Below are 11,060 nucleotides of genomic sequence, written 5' to 3'. Positions count from 1 at the left end.
CAATATTTTCATCAATATTTTCATCAATATTTTCATCAATATTTTCAGATGCTTTCCAGCATATCCTTCATTCAGAAGGTCCTTACAGGGAGCTGGAAACACAATGTTCCAGTCTGCTGCTGTGACCTCTGCAAGAGCCCACGGCGCAGCAGTCATGCCTCAGTGGCAGCACATGTACTGTAGATGTCACTGAATTCTAACAGCACTTCTCGAAACACGGCCTGCCGTGTAATCCTGGCAGTAATCTAGTGCTACATTAAATGCATTGTTGTCAGTCGAGAAGTATTATAGGCCTCTAAATATACAGCTGGATACGCACACAATATTAAATAGCATTGCACATAGAGTTCTGCTCTGAGGATGAATACCAGCCTATGTACTTTCAACAACAGACTGCATTGTGAAGAGCCAAATTGGTTATTTCTTTGGCTTCACTGATGTCAACGAAGTGAGACTTGACTCTGCCCTTCAATAGCCTGAATAAGTCATTAGGCAAATTATTGGTGCACTTTGTTTAGAAGCCTGGATCCTGCAGACGCATTCTGAGTCAAGCAACTGGTGGTTGCAACAACCTTCGTCAAACGAATACAGAGCTGAGATTCAGCCCTGTCATCTGCTCCTTCAAACTGTCCTGAATAGAAAGAAAAGCTAACTGTCAGCTCCAAGTCAATGCAAAACTCACTGGATGAGGTTCTGAAGACCTGAGAGCAGACAATCACAGTGTTTCCTGGCAGGTGTTACAAGCTAGGGTCTTTGACTATGTGCTGCATTCATTCTGTTTTCCTAGCAGGAAAAAAAAAAATCACAACAGGATGAAGAATGGCAACTGCATTGTGCCTCCGGAGCACTAAGCACCGCCACCACACACACAGCTATTGACAAGGCACATCGCCAGAACTGCCCATCAGCCTTCTGAGACACAAAAGTATAAACAGCCATGCCAGTCCTCTACAGTGATGAGTGAGAAGAGCTGAAGATGACGTTGCTACTGCCAAAAACTGTTTAAAGCACACACACTAAAAAAAGGATCATACATTTCATCACTAGCCGCAGGAGGAGTGCTACCCTTGACTTGGTTGGACCTCTTAATAGCACTGACATCAGTTTTGAGTACTCTGATCCAGTTCACGTTTGATGATGTCTATGGGAAAAAAAGAAAAGAAAAGCAGCAGTCCCACAATTGAAGCTCTATGGAATTCACTTCTCCCTAACAATCTGCATCACACAACTGCTCTCAGAGGTGACTCCAGTTGCCATCCAAGTCACCCGCCCACCATCAGCAATTCCTAAGCCATTATACTCAGTTTGGGCCTTCTCAGGATCTTAACTGTCTCATGAACTATTTTAATCAATTTACAGTGTTCATTAATACACACCGACGTCATCAGGGGACACAGGAATCAGCAGTTCAAGCATGAACATCTTCGAGAAGGCGCAGACTGAAAGGCCAAGAGTTGTCTCCATGGCGCCAGGTGTGACTTACTGAGATCACCATTTTTGCCTTGAGCTGTTACCAGTTCTAATGCCCTCCACAAAGAGAAGCATGAGAGGCGCGAGTTCAGACTGCAGACAGAACTGAAGAGGCTTCAAGACATCCCTCTGAGTTACGTAAACACACGAGCGGAGTAAATCCAGCACAGCCACATGCAGCTGCATTATGGAAAACAAGAAGCACATAATCCTGCATCTTCCTTTTTCTCCTGGATGGCCCCAAAGTGCTCTGGGAACATCATTTAAGCCACACACAAAACCTGAGAATTCAGTACGATGAAGTGAGCCCTCGTTTGCCCAGTTCCCACGAGCAATCCCACCACGCCCAGGGAAACACAGCACACAGTGAACCGGCTGCTTAGCCTTGCAATCGAGTGCCCTGGTTTTGCAGGATGTCCCAGTCCCTGTGTTTCACCCTGCCGCCCAGCAGCCAAGCCCAGCGAGATCACGGTCCAGAAAAGACACCCAGGTGGGAAAGCTGCCCTTCTGACCCAACCTGCTCAGCTGGCCAGGCCTGCACACAGCCTGCTGGCCCGAGCCTCCCTCCGTGCTTGTGTTCTCATCCTGACTGAAAAACTTTATGAAATGGTACAGATTATTAGTAGTATTTAATATTAATTAGTGCTGTGCAATGCACTGGAGACCTAAAGCTAATGGTAGCCACAGCAGAGGTCACTCAGCTGCTCTCATTAAGGCTCTGCAGCCCACAAAACACGTAACCCTGCCAACTGAACCTGTCAGTTGGTACAGGTTTCTTCTTTCACTACATTTATATGAAGCAGTACTGAGAGACGAGTTCATCACTCCCCAACAGAAATGGTAAGAGATCAACAAACAAACAATCAAGCCAACCAAAAGAATCAAATAAAGAATCAAATTAAAAAATCTCTCTGCTGTTTTTCTTTCCTAGCAACATGCATCACCAGCAAACAGACGAGTGAAATTGAAAATCCAGTGGGACTGATCAGAAATTACGCTTTCCTAGATGCTGGCAGGAATTCATCAGAAACTTGCAGAGGAAGGTAATCTAGGACAGCTCTCTCCAACTGCTGTTCAAACACAAGCCTTAAATTCCTGAGCAGGGCAAGAACACCAAAAAACTCCAATCACTGATCTGGCAACCACAACAGCAGGTCTTTGTGCTCTCTCTATCCAATGCTGCACCGAAGGTCTCACCCGTATCTGCAGAAACTGAAAAGTCACTGTATGACGTACAGGAGCAGAACTGAACACAGCCCCTGCTTATTCTTCCAGTCCTCTTCTGTTAAAACAGTGTGTTTGTATTATGCTACAAAGCAATGATGTGTCTGCACAATCAGGCTCCCTTTTCAATTACTGGCTAATTATTTCAACGCTGCAAAACAGAAAACCGAGTTGCCTTTCCAGCTCCGCTGAACTTCTTGATAAATTATTCTCAAAGAACAAATGAGATTTCTCATTTCAGTGGTAGTCCAATGTGAACAAAACTTACTCCTTCCAGCTCAGAACCTCTAACACTCTTTTATTTTAGGTCCTATTAGAAATAAAAAGGTGCCAGCATTCTACCTGGCACTCAAGAAAGCCTTTGAAGCGTGACGCCTGCAACGTCAGAAGATAAGTAACTGCAGAACTTTGTGCAGATGAACAAATGCTTCAAGCCAGCAAGGAAAACTTCAGCAACACTCAGGCAGGGCCACAGCTCTGAATACACTCCAGTAAGTGATGCTGCTTCAAACCAGGATGTGCCTGTACACAGGGCTGGGAGCCTGAGATGGTGACCTTAAATACACACACGGAAGATTAACATCCACTCTCTATATGCTGAAAAAGAATAGGAAAAGAAATGCAGCACGCTTGTCAGATTTCACTGTACTGTTTTGGACAGTCTTTCTGAACACTCACTTCTTCAACTTAAGTTTGCTGTGCTTGGCAATCTCCTTTGTGTCTTTTGCAACACTGCACACACACAAATGGCCTGTGGTTTCATGCTTTGCTTCCCATTTAAAACTAACACTTAAACAGTAGCTTTAATTTTGTTAAATAAAAGCTTTTTTTTCCTGAATTCTGACTTTTACTTCTCTTTTTTTAGCACAAGGGACAACATGATTTTTACAAGATACCCATCACCTTCAGAAGCAGCATTTTGCCCTTGCTGCTCTGATTTACCAGTTCTCATCTCAATTTTCTCTCCCTCAATTTTCTGTGCTAAGTTCAACAAAAGCAATGAGAGTAGGTAGCAGGAGTTCAATGTTGGACAACTAGCTTTGAAATCAGATTTATTTGCTTTCGGATGCTCCAAACAGCAAAAACAGAAGTAAAAGAAAAGAATATGAAATGCCACTCTTGCAAAATTTTTATGTTTAGAAGAGAACAAGCCTAAAATTTCCCTCCATGGCTGTAGGCAACGCAGCCTATCCTTTAAGCACTTTGTATAAGATGAAGCCTATCAGGTGGGTGCTCTGGCGCAGCTCCAGCGATGGATGTGGGGCAGCAGCATCCCTGCCTGAGGGGCACATCCCAGCCCTGGGCAAAATGAGGTTTCCCCCACCACATTCCTGCAGTATCAGCCCCGTGAGCCAGCACATGGGTAGAAGCTGTGTTTACTACGTGGTATCAGCAGGGTGATGCTGGCTCCAGGAGCCGTTTCTCGGCCATGACGCCGTCTGCCTTCCCATCAAAGATTAAGAAACCGCCGGTAACCCAGCGGCTTCCTCCCTTGCGTGGCCTTCCAGGTTCGGGGCACTGCAAGCCCTGCACCAAGCACTCCCTGATTGCTTCAGCAGGGGCTGACAGACGTCAGCAACAGGACTTTTTGCTGTTATTTCCTGGGAAAGCCAAGAAAATCTGTTGAGTGCAAGTGCCCTGTTGCAGGTTGTGTGTTAAATGCTGCTCGATCTCCGCCGGCCCTGCAAGTGACTGAGATAAGGGTGACCTTGTATACAGCAAGCCATTTCCTGGCTGGGGTGGGGAGAGACAGGCCTCGTGAGCCACCAAACCCAAAAAATAGTAGCTCTTTAATTGCACAGTAACCGAGACGAGCTGGTCAGCAAAGCTGGACAGCATGGTTCTGACTTTCTGGCAGCTTTCCCCAGCTTCCAGCAATCAGGATGCTCTTCCCTTTGAGATTCTTGATGGTTTCCATGTTCCACCACCTTAGCCCATGCTGAGATGTCTCAGACACAGAACCTGCCTTCTCTCTTCAGTGTTTCCTTCATTCTTGGCCAAAGGAAACCAAGTTCGTCAAAGCAATGAATAAAAATAGACAACCCAAACCCATTTGCTGTCACACAGACATTTGCTTTGCTTTTACTTTGCATGAACAGTGGAAGGTGCACAGCCTCAAACTAGAAGAGTCTGTCCAAGTAAAATCATTTCACCCAGAAGATGCTTTATCTTCTTTATCACAAAGCAGCTCACAACATCTGAGCTCAGTTTGCTTTCTAAAACCTCCCAATTAACTTGGCACAAGCCCGACCAGCACCACTCGCATGCGGTGCAGTACAAGATTATGCTACAGGTCTGACTCAGAATGCAGCAGCTAACCTACTGGCTCCCCAACGCAGCAGTTGACCCCCAAGCTCCCGGGATAACATCACCCAAGCACACACAAGAGCATGAAGGACGTTTCCCTGCTGCACAGAGAGTAGTTGGAATAAGGGAAAAACGAACTGCATTGAATGGAGCACCACTCCTGCTCCAGAGCTGAGCACGCCTGTTGCAACACAGCGCTGAGGCTTTGTGAGGTGACAGCTGGCTGTCAGTGAACACAAGGGAAGAAACGTCATCCAGCCTCAAAATCTCTTTGTCTATCCCACTTAATTTCTTTGTGCTAAAGGCGTGGAAAACAGCAAACACAAAGCCAACGCAGGTCTGCCTTTGTAGAAAGGGATTGGTAATAACTACTGTCCAGCTCAACTGCACTTGGCGTGAGCTGTTAGTGACGAGCAAAGCGGGAACAAAGGCAAAAATAAATTGGGTCGGGAGTGTTAAAGCACTCTGACCTCGCCCAGTGTCCCCAGGGAGCAAGGGATGGGATGTGCTGCAGTGGGAGATGATGCTGTTGCTGATACTCCAGTTCTATAGATAAATAAAAGATTTACTTCTGGAAGCAGATAAGCAAACATCTTTCATCAGGACTAAAACAGACACTTTTCAGAGCGGTGTGCAAACGGCACTGATCCCTATCAGAAAGCCCCCTTCTGATTTCAATTTCAGAAAAAGATCAGCTTAGATGCTGCAAAATTGCACTGCAGCTAAAAACCACTCTCCTGTTAGACAAGCAAAGCCTTGCCTAACCATATGTGGGATTATCTACCTACGTCACACAGCTGTAGGGCAGCAAAGCCACTGTTCCACCAGCCCTTCTCTGAAAAAAAGGCGTCAGAAAGCCACTGCTGCAGAAAATTCAATGCAACTTGACTGTCTTTGCTCCCCTCACTATGCTACTATCAACTCTAGAAAAAGCCGGGAAAGAAACAGAAAACCCTACGGAAAACCTACATTTTACATAAAGCAGCAATCTCTGGAACTACGAACTCTTCTGGAAACTTAGAAGAAAATTACATGCAACATTCATTCAGTTAGGAGAAAAAACACAAGGCAAATCTTCTGGAAAAATGCAGGCATGCAGTGACAACACAGGTAGCATGTGAGTGGGGGAGTGATCCCGAGCAGTGGGTGCTTGTGCAAGGAGCAAGGGCTCTCCATGCACTAGGACTTGCTTCCCCTCAAGGTGCGCTCCCCGTCGGGCTGGATATTTGCTTTGCTGCTCTACGCCCCAAGGTTCCTCATCTTCAAATACAAAGGAATTTTCTTTGTGAGGCACTTCGAGATCCGCAGATGAAAGGCATGACAGCAGAACTAGGTCAGACAGTGATGTATACAATTATCTCTGCAATTTACATGACTGGAAAGTGTAATTAAAAATCTAGATTGCTTTTCTCAAAGATTCTGTTCAAAATCAGACAGGGTGGTACATTTACACTTTGATTTGCCGTGCAAAAGCTTTTAGAGTAAACGCTGCAGTTTAGAAGAAAGCAGAGGACAAATCTAGGGATTAGCCAGCAGTGGCGTCATTTCCTATGACCCATTACTTTACCAAAACCCCTTAAAAAAAACAGCAACAAAAAAACAACACCGACACAAACTTCCTGTACTCTAACCACTGCATGAGCAAGCACAGTTACACTTCAAGAGATCCTTCTAAGTAGCTGCACTATTGCTCAAGCCACTGCATATAGCACCCAAACCAAAACCCAAGTTGTGGGTTTCTTCCAGTGCTGCTTCACCATATCCAAAGATACAGCCACACGTCCCAGCCAGTCACTCCAAATGGCCGCCCTCAAACGGCACAAGCAATCTGCTGGCTTTGGAATGGAATGCAATGATAACGCAATGAACACATTTCTTCCTTTTTCTTCTTATGGAACCACATCCCACATTTTTTCCCCGTTTCAAAGAGTAGCCGACGCAGCACACAAACCGCCATCCCACTTGGCAGCAGCTGGCTCCTTTTCAAAGAACATCGGTGGAGGAGCCCGGAACGCCTGGCACGGGACCGCTTAGAGGTGGTCCAGCCACAGCTCAGGTTTCTCCCTGTCTGTGCAGATGACATCACCCCGCGAGGCCATCCGTGCAACTCCTCCATCAGCAGTAATTTCAGCCTCAGGAACATACCAGCCACTCGTAACCAAAATTATCAGGCTCCATCTCCAACGCGGCAGCCAATGCTGCCTTTGAAGTGGAAACCGAAGCCCAGAGCTTTTTCACTGTGTAAGTACAGCGCGGGCAAACACAGGGATCCCTGGCTCCTGGAAGAGGGAAGGAGTGCGGGAAGCAGTGCACGGCTGGCATTTGATTCATCTGGACGCTCGGTCCCTCCTGTTTGCATACCTCTGTGCAGGACAGAGCTGGTATGTTTGCAGAGGGCTCTGGTTGCTCACTGAACTCAGGATGGAGACTGGCAACTTCTTGCAGGGAAGAGACTGAAACTGTAGATGCTCTCAGAGCTACTGTCACCTATGACGAGACACAACCCTCTTGTTGCTCCTCTCCTGCTCCCCAGTATGCAACAAAGCAAAGGTTGATGTCACCATCCAGAGGTGCACTCCATATGCAAAAGCATAGGAAAGGATATTTTATATTGGAAACGTGACAAAGTAGATGCAGATAACTGCCCAATCTTCTCTGCTACCCAAAGGGTTAATGCTAGCCTGGACGATCTCCAGTCACATCAAGATGATACACTCAAAATGAAAAGTCTCTGTTGGAGCCCTAAACGTTAAGGGTTTTTTCCTCCTCTATCTCACATATGTCAGCTGTTACTGAATTTATTGGTTAAATGGCAGCAGAAGACCATTTAAGTAAAAAAGAGCAACATAACCACAAGTGAATTTATTTTATGATTTGCAATGAGGTGCAAATCCTGCCAACCACTTTAAACAATCAGAGCAAACCTAATTTCCCCTTCACTGAAAGGATGGAGAGTCTATAAATTCGTAACAAACTGAAAAGGTCTGTCTCACTTCTGGTCAACAAGAACTTTCCCTCTGATGAGCTGTGGTCTCCTCCCTGCTTGGGAAACTAAGGCAGAAACCAGTCCTCTCTGTTCATACATAGCAAGCTGGAGAAAGGCTAAAAGAATGCTTTGCTTAAAGGTGCCCAAGATGCTGCCATTTCTACCACTGAACTTGTCCCAGACTTTTTTCCCCAAAAACGCAGATGTCCACTGCTGTCTGGCACATGCCAGGATCCAGAAGGGCACAGGTCTGTGGCAAGCTGTTCCACTTGCCAGCCCATTCTGTACGTCCTACATTCCTTAAAGTATATAAATGGCCCTACACATTACATGCATGTAACCAAACCACATCCTGCAACACAAAAAGTTATACAACTATGTAGAACTGCTGTCCTCTCTTTTCTCCTCCCTATCTGAATTCTATTAAACTCTAGTGAACATAAAACCAAAATGAAGCTGAGAGAAAAGGCTTTCCTCAAAGGGTTGGCCAAGGGGAAATGAAAAATAACCTGTTAGAGGCACAGCCATATCCACCAGCTGCACAAACCACCACTGCAATCCTCCTCTTGTACAATTGGCTTCTGTCAGAGAACAAAATAGGAAAAATAGAAAAGCAGACACATTAAAGGGCAGAGCGTTCTCCCAATACTGTTTATGGACTGACTCTCGTTTAAATGTTTATTTGCATTGATATATTTAGATGAGTTTTAAACACAAATGCTCCCTTACTCACATCGATCTTTCATGGAGTCCACTGGTTACATCTGTTAGTGTTTAGACAAGAAACAACAACAAAAAATTTGCAGCTCTTGCAAACATGGGTAACCAAGACATTATCATGTGTGTGACTGTGGTCAGCTTATACATTCTTTGAGGAGGAGATGAAAAGGCAGCCGGCAGCAACCCAACAGCACCATGCATGGCCAGCTGCCACACAGCACTCAGAAGTCAGGACATCTCCACTTTGGCACAGCCCACTGCTGCTCCCAGAAGCCAGCAGGCAATAAGGGTGATCTCTGTCTTGCATACTGCCCCAAAATGCTAAGTATCTCCTGACTGGACTTTGGTCAGCCACCTTGATCTCTTGCATTTAGGCCAGTGGCTGACTGGCCAAGATGGAAGCAGGGCTTCAGTACATCACATCAGGGAAGTTTACAGGAACATTGCTGTCACACCCTGATGAGTTACTTTGGAAAATTACCCAAAGTCATAAACACTGATTTTAGTTCAAAGAAAAGGACACATCAGAAAAAGCCTCTTGCATTAACGCAAATCCTCACAGCACAGAGCCTCCAGGACTCGCATCCAGGACTCCAGCTTCTTAAGAGCTCCACTTCCCTATGAGGAAGATCAGTCCAAAAAGCAGAACTGGTGAGCACCAGCAAGAAACCCAATCTGATCAACTCTATGCACACCCCAGCTGCTGGATTCTGTGCTGCACCCCATGAGGATGGGCACTTCCCAACACTCAACTCAGGTGTACAAAGATCAGCCAACATCAGTCTGTCCCCGGCACAACACTATGGAAGTAGAGAACCAATTAAAAAAAAAAAAAAAAAAAAAAGAACTAAAAAGCAAGGGCAGCATCCTGCCCTCCTCTACCCACTGCCAGAAAGTAGAATCAGAGAGGTAGAGGGCAGCCCACAAGCAGACCTGCAGGCAGACATCCTCAGCTGGTTGCTGAGGAACACAGGCATCATTCATAAATGTGGCTGTTCCAATAAAGGGCCTCAAAAGTGTGGCCACTGTGTATTTGCACAGTTGCTTTATCTACTGTAGTTAACAAGGTATGTTTGCCTGGGTTTTAAAAAGTACAAAGTACCCAGAGGCAGGAGCACTACAGCAAAGATAGATTAAACAAATAAATAAAAACTCAAAGCAAAGCTAGTGAAGAAGTACTCTTGCCACTACAGAAGAGCAGGCATGGCAGAACGAGCAGAGCCTGCCTGTAGGTCTGACCATGTCCCACATCCCACCCATCTGCTGTGAGAAATGACCACTTGTTGCAGAAGTTCAGGCCCGACACACCAGCTATGCACCATGCATTTGGGTCTAGCTTGACATCTTCGGGTTGCTTCTATCATGAAACGTGGCCATCCTACGAGTTCAACATCAAGAGGGGAAAGATGATCTGAAGGTCAGCGCTGCCTGCATGCAAACAATGGAAGAGAGACCCGCAGCACAGGGACTCACGGGAGGATTCCCGCTCACACACAGCCACTGCCTCTCAGCAAAATCGATCGCTGATGGGAAATGGCTGTATTTCTAATTTGAGGGCTAGTCAGTAAATGCACAGCATGGGTGTTGCTTCCTGTTCCACTCGTCATAGAAGTTGTTGACTGGAGATTATTTTTGTTGTCCTTGCTGTCAGCCTCTAGCAAAATGTTAACTAACTTTTCTGTGTGAAAGATAAACAAGGTTCAAATTCCATATGTTAAAAATCCCAGTAGGAACACGAGATGTGGACGAAGAAGAATCGAACGAGTAACAAGTGTGAAGGAGGGAGAGATTACACATCCCAGGACATCAGCTTCCTAGGCCTGCAATTAACCAAAACCTCAACTTTCAGAATTAATTTCAACTAGAAAATAACTACTAGCTTCTAAAGAAAGAAAGAGAGAGAAAGAAAGAAAGAAAGAGAGAGAGAGAGAAAGAGAGAGAAAGAGAGAGAAAGAGAGAGAAAGAAAGAGAAAGAGAGAGAAAGAGAGAGAAAGAGAGAGAAAGAGAGAGAAAGAGAGAGAAAGAGAGAGAGAAAGAAAGAGAAAGAGAGAGAAAGAGAGATAAAGAGAGAGAGAAAGAAAGAGAGAATAGCATGTATGCACACGAAGAAGAAACTAGAATACTTAGGGTTAACAGCCAGTTATTTGTTCATTCAATCCTTTAAAACAAATACTAAAAACTCCAACAGAAAGCAGAAAGACTCATTCGTATTTCACGCACAAAGCTGTGTTCCACTCTCCAATCTACCAGATATTTGAGATGTGACCAAGTTTCTTACAATCAAACATTTCTGGAATTTCCCATTAATTTTTGGTGACATATGTGCAGCCTACAGAACCAGCCATATATGATC

At 45.3% G+C, this 11,060-nt stretch overlaps 1 protein-coding gene and 1 long non-coding RNA gene across 2 annotated transcripts in view; one reads left to right on the top strand and one right to left on the bottom strand.

Annotated features, from left to right (window-relative positions):
• The window catches only part of LOC122161706 (c-Maf inducing protein), a 99,957-nt gene that overhangs the window by 46,334 nt on the left and 42,563 nt on the right, over nt 1–11,060 (bottom strand). The window lies entirely within an intron of this gene.
• LOC122161707 lies at nt 8–3,532 on the top strand. Its single transcript, XR_006169254.1, has 2 exons — nt 8–2,310; nt 2,402–3,532. It is a non-coding gene; the product is annotated as an uncharacterized LOC122161707 (long non-coding RNA).

Source organism: Centrocercus urophasianus, unplaced genomic scaffold (assembly GCF_019232065.1).
Source record: "Centrocercus urophasianus isolate 14NV4802_14NV808 unplaced genomic scaffold, USGS_Curo_1.0 seq_2, whole genome shotgun sequence".
Lineage (NCBI taxonomy): Eukaryota > Metazoa > Chordata > Aves > Galliformes > Phasianidae > Centrocercus > Centrocercus urophasianus.
This window is presented reverse-complemented; position numbering and strand designations above follow the sequence as displayed.